This window comes from Perca fluviatilis, chromosome 24 (assembly GCF_010015445.1).
Source record: "Perca fluviatilis chromosome 24, GENO_Pfluv_1.0, whole genome shotgun sequence".
NCBI lineage: Eukaryota > Metazoa > Chordata > Actinopteri > Perciformes > Percidae > Perca > Perca fluviatilis.
This window is the reverse complement of record NC_053135.1, coordinates 20,429,873-20,442,877: the sequence shown is the minus strand read 5'-3', so window position 1 is coordinate 20,442,877 and position 13,005 is coordinate 20,429,873.

Sequence of the window (13,005 nt, the reverse complement as noted above, 5' to 3'; positions counted from 1 at the left end):
CTGCATTATACAGACAGATTGAAGAATTGAAAATGAATTCTGCCTCTTTAATCAGTACTCATTGTTTAGTTACTTATCATTGTATTAGTCTTTAATGAAAAAATAGTTAAAGAGCAGCATTGCAAAATCCCTCAAAGCAAAAGAGTTACTCTGAATTAAAAGTCTGTAGGGTACAAAACCTGTCACCTATCACAGCGTTTCGCATATTGTCACGCCCCTGCCTGCTGTGACTTCCGCACGGTGACATTCTGGTGTGTGTGTGAATGGGTTTTGGTTTATTTCTTCAATTTGTGATGCCTGCCGTGTGCTTGGTGTGTTTCGGTTTTGGGTCTGTCTGTCTGTGTTTTGGTTTCCTCCTGCATGCTCCACAAAGTGTGGACATGCCCCCCTGCTGACTCTTCCCCACACCTGGTACCAATCCCAATCCGCGCACCTGCTAATCATCCTGCTCCATCATCTGCCTTCAAATACCAGTCCTACTTTCCTCTTACTGCCAGATTGTTGCTTACCACTGAGTATGCTCATTCTCCAGCCTTCGATTGTTGTACCTTGTCTAGTTTCTCGTCTCTGTACTTACCTGTCTGCCCTGTTTCCTGACATGACTAACTATAAGATCTCTGTCCTCAGAAGTAACCCACCTTCAGAATCATCTGCTTCCAATTATGGAAATCCAAAAGGGTCATAATACGTCACAATTCTCACAGCGTTTTGAATGCCGTCGTTGGCGCCACCTGGCATTTAATAAATGCCACCACATGTCTAATAAACACCACCAGATGTCTAATAACCACCAGATAATCACCAGAGGCCTGTACTACGAAGCAAGATTTGGCGTTAACGAGCCAAATTAAGGTTCAACCCAGGATTTTCTGTACCACGATGGTGGATTAGTTGTTACCGGGTTCAATCGCCATGGTAACTTATGCTGAACGGCTAACCTGGTCGGGAGCAGGTTAAGTTGGAGATCAGAGATCAACTGGTGTAAAAGCACCACCTACTGACCAATCAATACTCGATTGATAATGGCATCACCGTTCTTAGAAGATCAGGCGGAGCTCGGTGTGAAGAGAGAGGAAGAGAGAGAGAGCGAGAGCGAGAGAGAGAGAGAGAGAGAGAGGGAGAGGGAGATGGGGAGAAAGGGGTGCGCACATAAAAGTTAAAACATTTAGCTAGAGACCGACAACCCCGTTAGCATTCCCTGATGGGTATATTTATGAAATACATAGATTGTAATGGGAGGGAATTACATATCGGCTCAGCTTCTTGAGCCGTGTGTCACCAATGCGCACATCAGTTTGAATTATATTTTCATATGTTTTATTTGCTCTCACGATCGATGGCTTCCCACTGCCAGGGTTGCAACTGAAATAATAGGCTAAAGCAACGACAGTTTATGGAAAGTGCACAAGTGTAATTATGTTCAGATTTTTTGCCAGCTTTCTTCCTGTTTTAGGAAGCAGCGACTGTATAGCGTTTTGCCTGCAAAACCGAGTCTGCGTTCTTCATATTTATGTAGAATTATAATTTGCTCTTCTTATGTAAAATATGCGGCTCTGGTAGATGTTTGCAATTGGTCGTGCTGTGCAAACACCGCCTCTTTTATTTGAACGCGCGCGCCGCTGGATTGGGAAACCCTGAGTTGACTGAACTAGTTGATAACCACCGTCGTGACACGGTTGTTAGGGTTAGTGAAGCCGGATAACTGAAAGAAATCCAGGACATGTTGATCTTGATTCGTAGTACAGGCCTCAGGCGTTTAATAAACGCCACCAGATGTCTAATAAACGCCACTGAGCGTGTGATGTCACCAGGCGTTTAATAAATGCCACCAGATGTCTAATAAACGCCACTGAGCGTGTGACATCACCAGGCATTTAATAAACGCCACCAGATGTCTAATAAACACCACTGAGTGTGTGACGTCATCAGGCGTTTAATAAACGCCACTAGATGCTTATTAGACACCTGGTGGCGTTTTTGGTTTTGAAAATCAACTCCGCCCTGCGGTTTTCACAGCCAATAGATTTGAACTCTAATCACCCAATCAGTAAAGAAGGAGGTCAGGCCACACTAATCAAGCACCGATCTCCTTTGCTGTTTGTTTAAATAGCCTAAAGAAAATGCACAATTTTGTAGTATTTGTTAGTGTTGTATGGCCAGACATCAGTAGGCACTGGCTGCTCATACTTTATTTAATTAATCAATCCCAATCATCATCCCAAAAATGTAATAAAAAGTGGTGAGGAGCTTTTTTCATTATTACCTGCTTAAATTTAATAAGGCTTTAGTCTGTGCTTATTTTGTAATCTTTCAATAAAATAAAATTTCAATTGAAATAAAATAGATTAAAATGATTGTGTGCCTTTTACAACAATGCCACAACAACAATGTCTAACAGTTAAACAAAAACTAGAACAAATTCTTTGGAATAGAAAAAATCTGATAATCTCATGCTTTACCATAGTTTATTAGAGGGAATAATTTATATATTGTCCTCTGCTGCCACCCTCAGGAATGTTAGCGCAACAGTAGGCAAACTGCTTTAGCTCAGTCAACAAGAACAAATAAATGCTTTTTAAAATGATATAACTATAAACCACATATTTTAATATATGCATAAGTATATATTATTTATATATATAAATAATAAATAAATAGTAAACACCCAAGTGCATTCTGGGGATTTTCTCTCGGCTACTCAAACAAACAGCAAAGGAGATCAGTGCCTCAGGAATATTAGGCAAACAGTAGGCAAACTGGTTTAGCCCAGTCAACAAGAACAAATGAATGCTTTATACATGCTATAACTATACTCTAGTTCAGTGGTTCCCAACCTTTTTTCCTTGGCGCCCCCCCTACTCATGTCCCCCGCCCCCGAAGCCGAAGTTGAGGTAACTCTCGATACAGAGCCTTACTTTCTTTTTTGATACAGAGCAGTTATCAGCACTTTTACGTTTCTCCGTCATGTTTCATTCATAAACTAGTGATGCCTTGGCGGCAGGAAAAACGAGGATGATAGAAGCTAGCAGCTAGCAGCTAGCAGCTGACCTGATGACAGCTAGGGTTAAGAGGTCCTGGAGGTTTGGCCTACTAAGTAGCCTGCCTACAATTTTAAGCAAGAACAAAAATATATAGTTTTTATACAGACTTTTGTACACATATATTCTAGTGTATTATCATAATTTGTTTAACATGTGCAAATTTGTTTTTTTTTACCTCAACCCAGATAAAGACTTGCGCACCCCCTGTGATCTTTGCCGCCCCCCTGAGGGGTCCCCGGACCCCAGGTTGGAAACCACTGCTCTAGTTCACATATTTTAGATATAGAAATAATAATAAATAAAAACTAAAATAACACCCAATATGAATACTACTTTCTTTAGGCTACTCAAACAAACAGCAAAGGAGATCGGTGCTTGATTAGTGTGGCCTGACCTCCTTCTTTACTGATTGGGTGATTAGAGTTCAAATCTATTGGCTGTGAAAACCGCAGGGCGGAGTTGATTTTCAAAACCAAAAACGCCACCAGGTGTCTAATAAGCATCTGGTGGCGTTTATTAAACGCCTGGTGACGTCACACACTCAGTGGTGTTTATTAGACATCTGGTGGCGTTTATTAAACGTCACGTGGCGCCAACAACGGCGTTCAAAACGCTGTGAGAATTGTGACGTATTATGACACTTTTGGCTTTCCACAGCCAATAGCCATGCCACGCCACACCACACATTGGATTATTGAGTCTGCAACCGCACTGAGGAACACAGCCCAGACCCCAATCCTTCTTCGGACCCAGCACCCCCACTGCCAGTTCACACTCACCGTTTCATTAAAATAAGATTCTTTACTACCAACCTGAGTTCTGTCCCCAAACCTGACACATACATATCAAAGTTGACCGCCACATATTGTAAATGTGGAGTTGAATGATCGTTCTGTTTTACAAGAATAATTTGTGTTCAATATGATAAAGAGTAGGTACAAACGTCGGAAAACTAAACCGGCAGCCCTACTCTACTGGCAGTGGGAAAGCGTCCAAAGTCATTTTTCTAACTTTTTTAATTATTACCTTCAGACAGTAGGCCTAAACAGTCGGCTCAGGTACCGTGGAAACAGTCAGAGGACAGGTTAGCCCGGCTTAACAGGAACGGTTTGTGTACAATATGAAAAGAGTAGGTACAAACATCAGAGGCCCGTTGCAGAAAGCAGGTTTAGTGAAAACTCTGAGTTGGTTAACCCTGAGATGAGGGAAACTCTGAGTTTTCTGTTTCAGAAAGAGAGGTAACTCAACCTCAGAGTCAGTTACTATGGTAACTGAGCCTGTGAACCTAACCTGGTTGGGAGCAGGTTTTCTTCAAGAAACCTCGAGTTTCTCTCATTCTCCTCCCTCTCAGAGGGAGGGAAACTCATTTCCTCATTCATTCAGTCTGTATCAGGCGCATTTTAATGCAGTTTGTTATCTGCATGAATACAAAAACGTATTGGTTTATATTAGGCAGACTATAAAACGTTTTTTTCTCAAACATGTCATGTCCTTTTGTCAACGATCCCGTTGATGAAAAAGCTGTATTAATTCAGAGAGAGTTTACGTCGGTATTGAGTCCCGAGATGTATTTTCATTTCCACGTAACAGATTTGAGAGGTATTTTTTATCACAGTCAATTAAATAGTTCGATACCTTATCCGTCCTCATATCACTAACATCCACCATCGTGGACAGACTTTAACATCCCAGCAGATTCTTTGTGTCGCATTACGTTTTTTGCAAACGGCAGTTTTCTTTATAACAGTGTAGCGGATCATACTGTAATAGTAAAGCCACTGTATGTAGAGCCGTCAGAAAAGTGTCACTCGCTCTGTTTTTTAAACGTTTTTTAAACGTTTTTTAAACACGTTTTTTAAACGTGTTCCCTGGACACAAACCAGTGAGAGCCAATAAAAAGAAATAAATGATTATATACATTATAGTTCTGTTAATGATCATGGTGCTGCAGCCTCAGAATGGGATTAGTATAGTTTACTTTTTCACCCGCAGGATTGCACCTAAATGAAATTATAGGTGTAATACAATTCCAGTTTTCACCAGTAATATTATTAGTTAACTGTGATTAAATATGAAATTAATACACTGTTAATGCGTACGCATTGACTTGAGCAGCAATTTTCTCCCACACTAATTCTCTCTCTTTCGCAGCAGCAGCCGCTGTCTTGCTTTTTTAACGAAATGCATGTTCAAACCATAGACAGTTAATATTAATAATATACTGTCTATGGTTCAAACTCGCTGTTTGTGCGCATGACTTTTCGCTGACCGCTGACCCGTTTGTTTGTGGTCGTTACCATGGTTAATTGTAGAATCATGGCTCCATTCATGCTGCCTTTTTATAGTCGTTGTGCACGCGTGTAACCCTGATTGAACCAACTCAAATCAGCTGTTCTGGAACCGAAAACTCAGAGTTTCCCATCTCAGGGTAAATCAACTCAGACATCAGCGTTAGACTCAGAGTTTGTTAAACCTCCTTCCTGGAATGGAACCCAGAAAAAGGTGACAAAAACATCAGAAATGACAAATCTGTTGAAAAAAGAAATAAAAAAGCAAAAAAAACGTCAGAAAAAATGACAAAAACTATTCAATTCACAAGAAGTGTCTAACCATTCACTTTCAGTGTCTAAGTAATCAGCAAAACCTGTGAAGGAGCTGGGACATAGCCTCTCACTAGCCATCGTTAGCGGTATCAGAAACATCTGGGTTGGTGCGACAGTAGGCCCGTTCGAGATGAGCTGCGCCTCGCCTGTAAAGTAAACCAGAGCAGGCGGCAGCAGCGGGGGGCGGGGACAAAAATCCGCTCTCAAGTCGGACAGTTTTCCAGCTGATTCCAGCAGCCTTCAGGCTGAACAGGAAGTGACACAAACACTGTGGTCCGTTCGGTCCGATTCTGATTTAATAAAATGTTATCAGACCCATATATCAGCTCCTACACAGTCTCCAGTTGGTTTTATTATGACAGAGTAGCTGTCAAAATGCTCTACATGCGATCTGTTGCTGATTTTAATTAACAACAGACTGTAGGTGATCCGTAACCTGAACAGATTTAGTCTCTCTGACTTCTAAACATAACTATCAGCTTCACAACAAGCTTTTAAATCAGACAAATCACAGTTAAAATCCCTCCAATTCAAAATCAATAAAAAGTTTATATAAAACGTCATCATGTTGAGTCGATTCTGAACCAATCAGCTGTTCGATCAGCTGAGAGGCCGGCGTTTCCCAGCATGCCCTGGGTCCACCTTCGTTCGCTTCGGCTCTTTGCACGTTGGTGAAAAAACGGCTGCTTACTCCGCGTCCTCAGAACTCGCGCGCCTTGGTCTCGTGAGATTATCGTTGCCCACGTGTGCATGACGTCAGAGCAAGTCGGGATCAAGTCGGACACAAATCTAACCGGCATGCATTCATTGACATATATATTAATGGACCAATAGACCCCGTTGCTCTGGACGGAGACCAGTGAAGGCTATTAGAAGCACTTTTGCTGTGATCTCTTGCTTTACTGAGCAGCCTCCAACTGAGAGAGACAACGTAAATGTGACGTGAGCAACCTGTCTAAAAGTGTGAAGTCTTCTGGTAGCTGTGCCGAGAGAAATCTCAATCATTCCCAATCTTACAGAGACGGAGAGTGTAGGTATATGTAAGGAGATAACATGGGCACAGGCTAACATGCTAGTTAACATTCGTAATTAAACCTAAACAGCTAATGTAAGTCCAAATGGCCTGCGAGCTTCTCCTGTACTATACGGTAATTCCTCTACTGTGTGACAGTAAGTCTCGTGGTTATGACACAATCGTTAGCCTATTTTTACAAAAGCGTCTGCTACGGAGCCATAACGTGAGGTACAAGGTAATGGAGCCTTTTATACATTGTCGTGTTTCTTTAGAAATAAACAATGGACAAATAGAGTCTTTAAACGCTTCAGATGTAAAGTTATTCGCAGTCAAGTGACGTAAAAAAAAAATGGCGGCCAGTGGAATGCTAACAAGAGGTGATACCTTTGTAGCAACAAAATGGCGCCATCGGAGGTTCGCGTTCAGAAGCGAAGCTTACCCCCTTGCATGCATTGGGCGCCGATCGCCGGTGATCGATTCTGTGCAGATCTGGCTCATCTCGAACGAGCCTTATGTCTGCTGGATGGTTCTTAGCTGTGATTCGCTGTGTACTACTTCCTGGTTAGAAGTAGCTTTAATTGTGGCACACCACAGCCTCCAACACCTGAAGCTTTTTGCTAAATACTTTCACACACCCTGTTTGGTTAAAAAGCATCCAAAACGTTGAAAAAAGCATGGAAAAAGTGTCGAAAAAGCATTAAAAAATGTATGAAATCTTCAATAAAAAGCATTAAAAAAAGTGTGTCAAAAAAGGGTTAAATATTTTTTGGGATATTGATATTGTTGAAGTCTTAATAATGGTACGTGTAAGAGGCGGTACTTTTAAAAACCCTGCAGCATGTGCAGACACACATGCTGGTCACCGCGGCGACAGCGACCGTGACTCTGTGGAAAGCGTCTGAATGTAACGACCCAAAGACAGCCGTTACTGTGGAAACAGCCAGAGGACGGAGGAATGTCTTGTGTTCAGAGAGAGAGAGAGAGAGAGAGAGAGAGAGAGAGAGAGAGAGAGAGACTCCTAATTTCCACCGGTTGCGGACCGGCTCCGCTGCGTGTCGGCTCCGTGCTCCGCCATCCGTCAACACTCACCATGTCCGGATTTGATGCGGCACGGCTGCGGCACTGACTAACAGCTGAAGTCATGAGGACCCACGAGATCTCGCAAATTCACGTAGAATAGAACCACAAAACCACCACCAGTTAGTTTCCACCCAGAGGAGTAGAGGGGAAACTACTCTGTGCTGTGTTTTCAAGCTGTAGTGCAGGGAAATATGATCCGCCGTGAGCACGCTGGATTTTATTTTAAAAATTAACCGGATGTTTTATTTTGTTTCTGTGCTCGACTTCCTGTCCTGCACTACTCTTAAGAAAGATATAGATTTTCAGCGGAGGGAATTACGTATAGGCTATTTGTCGACTTCTTGAGCCGTGTGTTGCCAATGAGACACATCTGTTTGAATTATGTTTTTACATTTTTTATTTGCTCTCACGGTCGCTTCTACTGCCAGGGTTGCAGTGACTGTATTGTGTTTTGCCTGTAAAACCGTGTCTGTGTTCTTCATATTTATGTAGAATTATAGTTTGCTCTTCTTATGTAAAATATGCGGCTCTGGTAGATGATTGTGATTGGTCGTGCTGAGCAAACCCCGCCTCTTTTATGTGAACGCGCACGCCGCTGGATTGGGAAACCCTGGGTTGTCTGTGTGTCTGTGTGTCTGTCTGTCTGTCTGTCTGTAAACTAAGCCTGAGTTGATTGAACTAGTTGTTAACCCCCGTCGGGACACAGCTGATGCAGGACCGCGGTTGTTAGGTTTGGTGAAGCCGGGAAACTGAAAGAAATCCAGGACATGTTGATCTGGATTCATAGTTCAGGCCTCTGGACATGTTGATCTGGATTCATAGTTCAGGCCTCTGGGCATGTTGATCTGGATTCATAGTTCAGGCCTCTGGACATGTTGATCTGGATTCATAGTTCAGGCCTCTGGGCATGTTGATCTGGATTCATAGTTCAGGCCTCTGGACATGTTGATCTGGATTCATAGTTCAGGCCTCTGGACATGTTGATCTGGATTCATAGTTCAGGCCTCTGGACATGTTGATCTGGATTCATAGTTCAGGCCTCTGGGCATGTTGATCTGGATTCATAGTTCAGGCCTCTGGACATGTTGATCTGGATTCATAGTTCAGGCCTCTGGACATGTTGATCTGGATTCATAGTTCAGGCCTCTGGACATGTTGATCTGGATTCATAGTTCAGGCCTCTGGGCATGTTGATCTGGATTCATAGTTCAGGCCTCTGGGCATGTTGATCTGGATTCATAGTTCAGGCCTCTGGACATGTTGATCTGGATTCATAGTTCAGGCCTCTGGACATGTTGATCTGGATTCATAGTTCAGGCCTCTGGACATGTTGATCTGGATTCATAGTTCAGGCCTCTGGGCATCTTTTAATCTTTAACACTCCAGAATATACTTCAGCATATGATATATAGCTAAAATTAGCATATTGAATGCATGTTGCACAATACATGCACACAGTGGCAGTTCTATATATTGTTTTATTTCATCACAGGTAACGTGAAATCCAAAATGTTCCCACACACCGACTATAAACGACGCTGGCGCATCCTCCAACTCCGGGAAGCCGTCCGTTTCTCTCCCACTTGACATTTCTGCACGTGACGTGATGTGACGTGACGTGACGTGACGTGACGTGACGTGATGCAGCAGCAGCAGCACCCCACGCCACTTGAGGAGCGGTCGGCTCGGTGTCTCTCAAAATCTGACGAAAATCTTTTAAACTGACCTTTGTCGATCTGAAATGAAGACAGATTCAGCAACTGCATGGCCTATTTCTCACCTAAGATGTTTTCAGAAACACGTTTCGGTGAACTATTTTCGTAAAATACGAGATCAGATTCTGAACGAGCCGCCATTAAAGTCTGTTTTGAAATTCGGGAGCAGCAAGACCCATGTGACGCGATCGTCCAATCAGCTGCCATGGGTTGCATTCATCAAATTCATCCCGCTTGTCATTTCAAGTGTTTTAACATAGGTGTCGAAAGTGGCCACTACGGCAGTAAGAGGTTAGTGACCATTAACAGTGGACTGACGAACCGTGCGGCACACACACGCTCCGAACCGAGACTAGCGAACCGAGCGGTTCGGATGTTTTTTCATGAACCGTACCACCCCTAATTCATAGTACAGGCCTCTGGGCATGTTGATCTGGATTCATAGTACAGGCCTCTGGTTCCTGTGCAAAAAAATGCAACAACAACAACAAAGAAGCAACAAAAAGAGTTTTAAAAAATTCTAAATCAGCGACAAAAACGTAAAGAATGGTGGAAAAACGTCATACCTGTCATGGTTGTGATTGGGTGTTGCTGTTTGCTTGTTTCTGTTATTTTGTCTCTGTTTTGTTTCCCTAGATGCATCCTCGTGAATGTTCACGTTTTAATTCCTGTTTTATTTTGTAGCGTTTGTCTTTGCGTAGCTTAGTTTCCTGTTGAGTCTGATTGGTCCCTGATGTGTGTCACCTATCTCTCGTTCTCTCTGGTTTCATCCCTCCATCTGCTTAATGAACAACTTAACAGTGTGTGATTGTATAAAAATAAAATCAATCTTTATTGTCACAAAAATACTGGAAATAAACTTTATTTTAAGGTTGGTGCACACAAACATAAAGTGTGTCTGTCTTAGGAGGAAGGAAAGGAAAGGAAAGGAAAGGAAAGGAAAGAAAGGGTTAATAGTTTGTTCATGCGCCAACGCATATCGTCTTCTCTGATTGGTCAGTCTTGTTATTGATGAGCCAATGAAAAGGTCCGAGGCTGGCGCCACCGTGTGGCTTCCTGCTGTCATGGCAAGAGGCTCCTAGCAACCAGAGGTCCGACAGGAGCCGGAGGAGAGGGAGCTTGAGGGATGGAGGGATGGAGAGATGGAAGGATGGAGGGATGAAGCAGTATGAGCTTCCAAGGGTCTGCACTAAAGCTGACATTTAGGGTTTAAACCCCAAAGGTCCTGTTGATCTGGCTTTTGGTTTACATAAAAACACCAAAGTCGGCCCAATAACTAGGTTCCCAAGAAATGTGAGTCCAACCGGCCACAATTAAAGGCTTCAAAACGCCATATCTGAAAGGAAAGGCCCTTACGCCTTAAGGCTGTTTGACTTGAAAAACAGTGAAATGAATAGAAGTTTGTCTATTTTGATTACATCAACACCAAGGCATGCAGCCTTGCCGGACTGAGATACATTTTTGTCACTTTTTCAGAAGTTGTTCTCGCTTTTTTCGGCGTTTCTGGTGCTATTTTTCTGTTTTTTTTTTGACAACTTTTCAAAATAAATTTCAGATGTTTTATGTACCTGATGGATGGATGGATGGATGGATGGATGGATGGATGGATGGATGGATGAGGAGGAAGACAAGTTGGCAGAGTTTGGAGGAAGACACCGGCTGAGAGACGATCAGTTCTGGGAGCAGTACTTCCAGAAACACACTGTTGGAGACAAAGAAGAAGAAGAATTTCATTTGATTTGACTGTTGCTTGACAACTAAAAGCAAAGGCTCGGAGCCAATGATCAGTGTTTTTAGGGCTGAGGTAGACGCCATGTTGGTGCTTTCTGTGGATATCTACCGAACCCAACCCATGCCAACACATTCTGCTCGTAAAGATACAGAAAAATATGTAGGAACATAAATCTTTTGAATATGTAACTGTGGGCGAGGCTTCACCTCTCTTGTTGGTCTTCTTGGTCTGCGGGGGGAGGGACTTCCTAAAGTTTCGTCCCGTCAGACTCGGGATGAAGATGTCAGCGCTCGCTCTGGACACCGTGCTGTCAGCGGCCGCCGGCGCCGGCGTGGCCGGCTTCACCACTCTGTCAGCGGCAGGAAGCTTGAAGAAAGACCGGAGAGAAACAGAATCAGGAACTGCATACGGCACGTGTCAAACTCCAAACTGAATGCTGGTTTTGGTCACTTTTATTGATGGCCAAACCCGGCCCCTCGCAGGTTTAGATCCGACCCGTATATATTAATTTAGGTTCAAATTAAATTCTGACCTGCCTTGTCGTGCACCAAAACCAAAAAGACAGGAGACTGTTTTTCAAACTGTAATTACGTGACAGTCGTCTTGTCGACTTTGAGACTCGGAGGCTGTGAAACAGGTTGGGAGTCTGCTGCTTTTAGAAATGTAATCTTTGTTTTGCTTGATTTGCTAAATTCTATGAAAATGTTGGAAAAACAGGACAAAAATATTGAAAAAAATGACAAAAAATGCTACAAATGTCAAAAAAGCGACATGCAGTATTACAGTCAAAGATATTTGACAGTTAAGACAGTCTCTTAAATAAAAGCATGCTGATAACCATACGTCTGGCACACGTTCTTCTAAACCCACAAAACAGGAGGGAAAAAAGCAACACAAATGTTGAACAAGGCGACAAAAATGTACAATTAGACAACTTACCACTTTGTTTTTTCTTCCTGAATTTTTGCCGTTTGCTGAAATAAAAAAAAATAAAAACCAGGTTTCAGTGAAAGTGCACGACTCAGTTCCAGGATAATGTGGAGGTAAAGCCACAAACGTTAAACATTTTATTCATGCTCCCAGCCACGAGCACACATTGTCTTGTCTGATTGGTCAGTCTTGTAAACGCTGAGGCAACGGTCTCCTAGCAACCAGAGGTCCGACAGGAGCCAGAGGAGAGGAAGATGGAGGGATGGAGGGATGTACAAAAACGTCAGGAAAAAAGCCAGCGTTGAAAAAAGCAACAGAAGATGTTCTTGTTGCTTTCCCAACGTTTGGTCGCTTTTTCCAGCATTCCTGATGCAACAACCAAAAGGTTACCTCGGGGCATGATGGTGATCCGTGCGCTCAGCGTGCTGTTCATCGTCCTGTGCAGATCCTCCAGAGCGGAGATCATCTTCAGCATCTGGGATCGATTATCTGGCCTGGGTGCAGCCAGAGTCCTGCTTGGTGTTTTTTCTGTGATTCTGGTTGTCGGTTCCTCTGCGGCTACTTTGAGTTTCAGCTGTCTCAGGAGGTTCTCCGGGAGCGCCGGTGCTCGAGTGAGACTCAGAGCAGGTTTCACAACGCCTGGGAACAGAAAACACAAAGACGGGGACTTGAATGGTTGGACTTTTACAGTTCTTTTATGCTGTAGTTGGGCACCTTGGCCTGGCTTTAACACGGTCTCGTTCTCTACCAGATTTGTTGTTGAGATGAACATGATTCCTAAAAACATCCTGATACATGTGTGATGTTTGGAATGTGCAGGAGAATAGTGATTTGAAATTAAGTGTTTGGCGCTCAACATTTTCTGTGGTGACCCCCCCAATGACAAAAC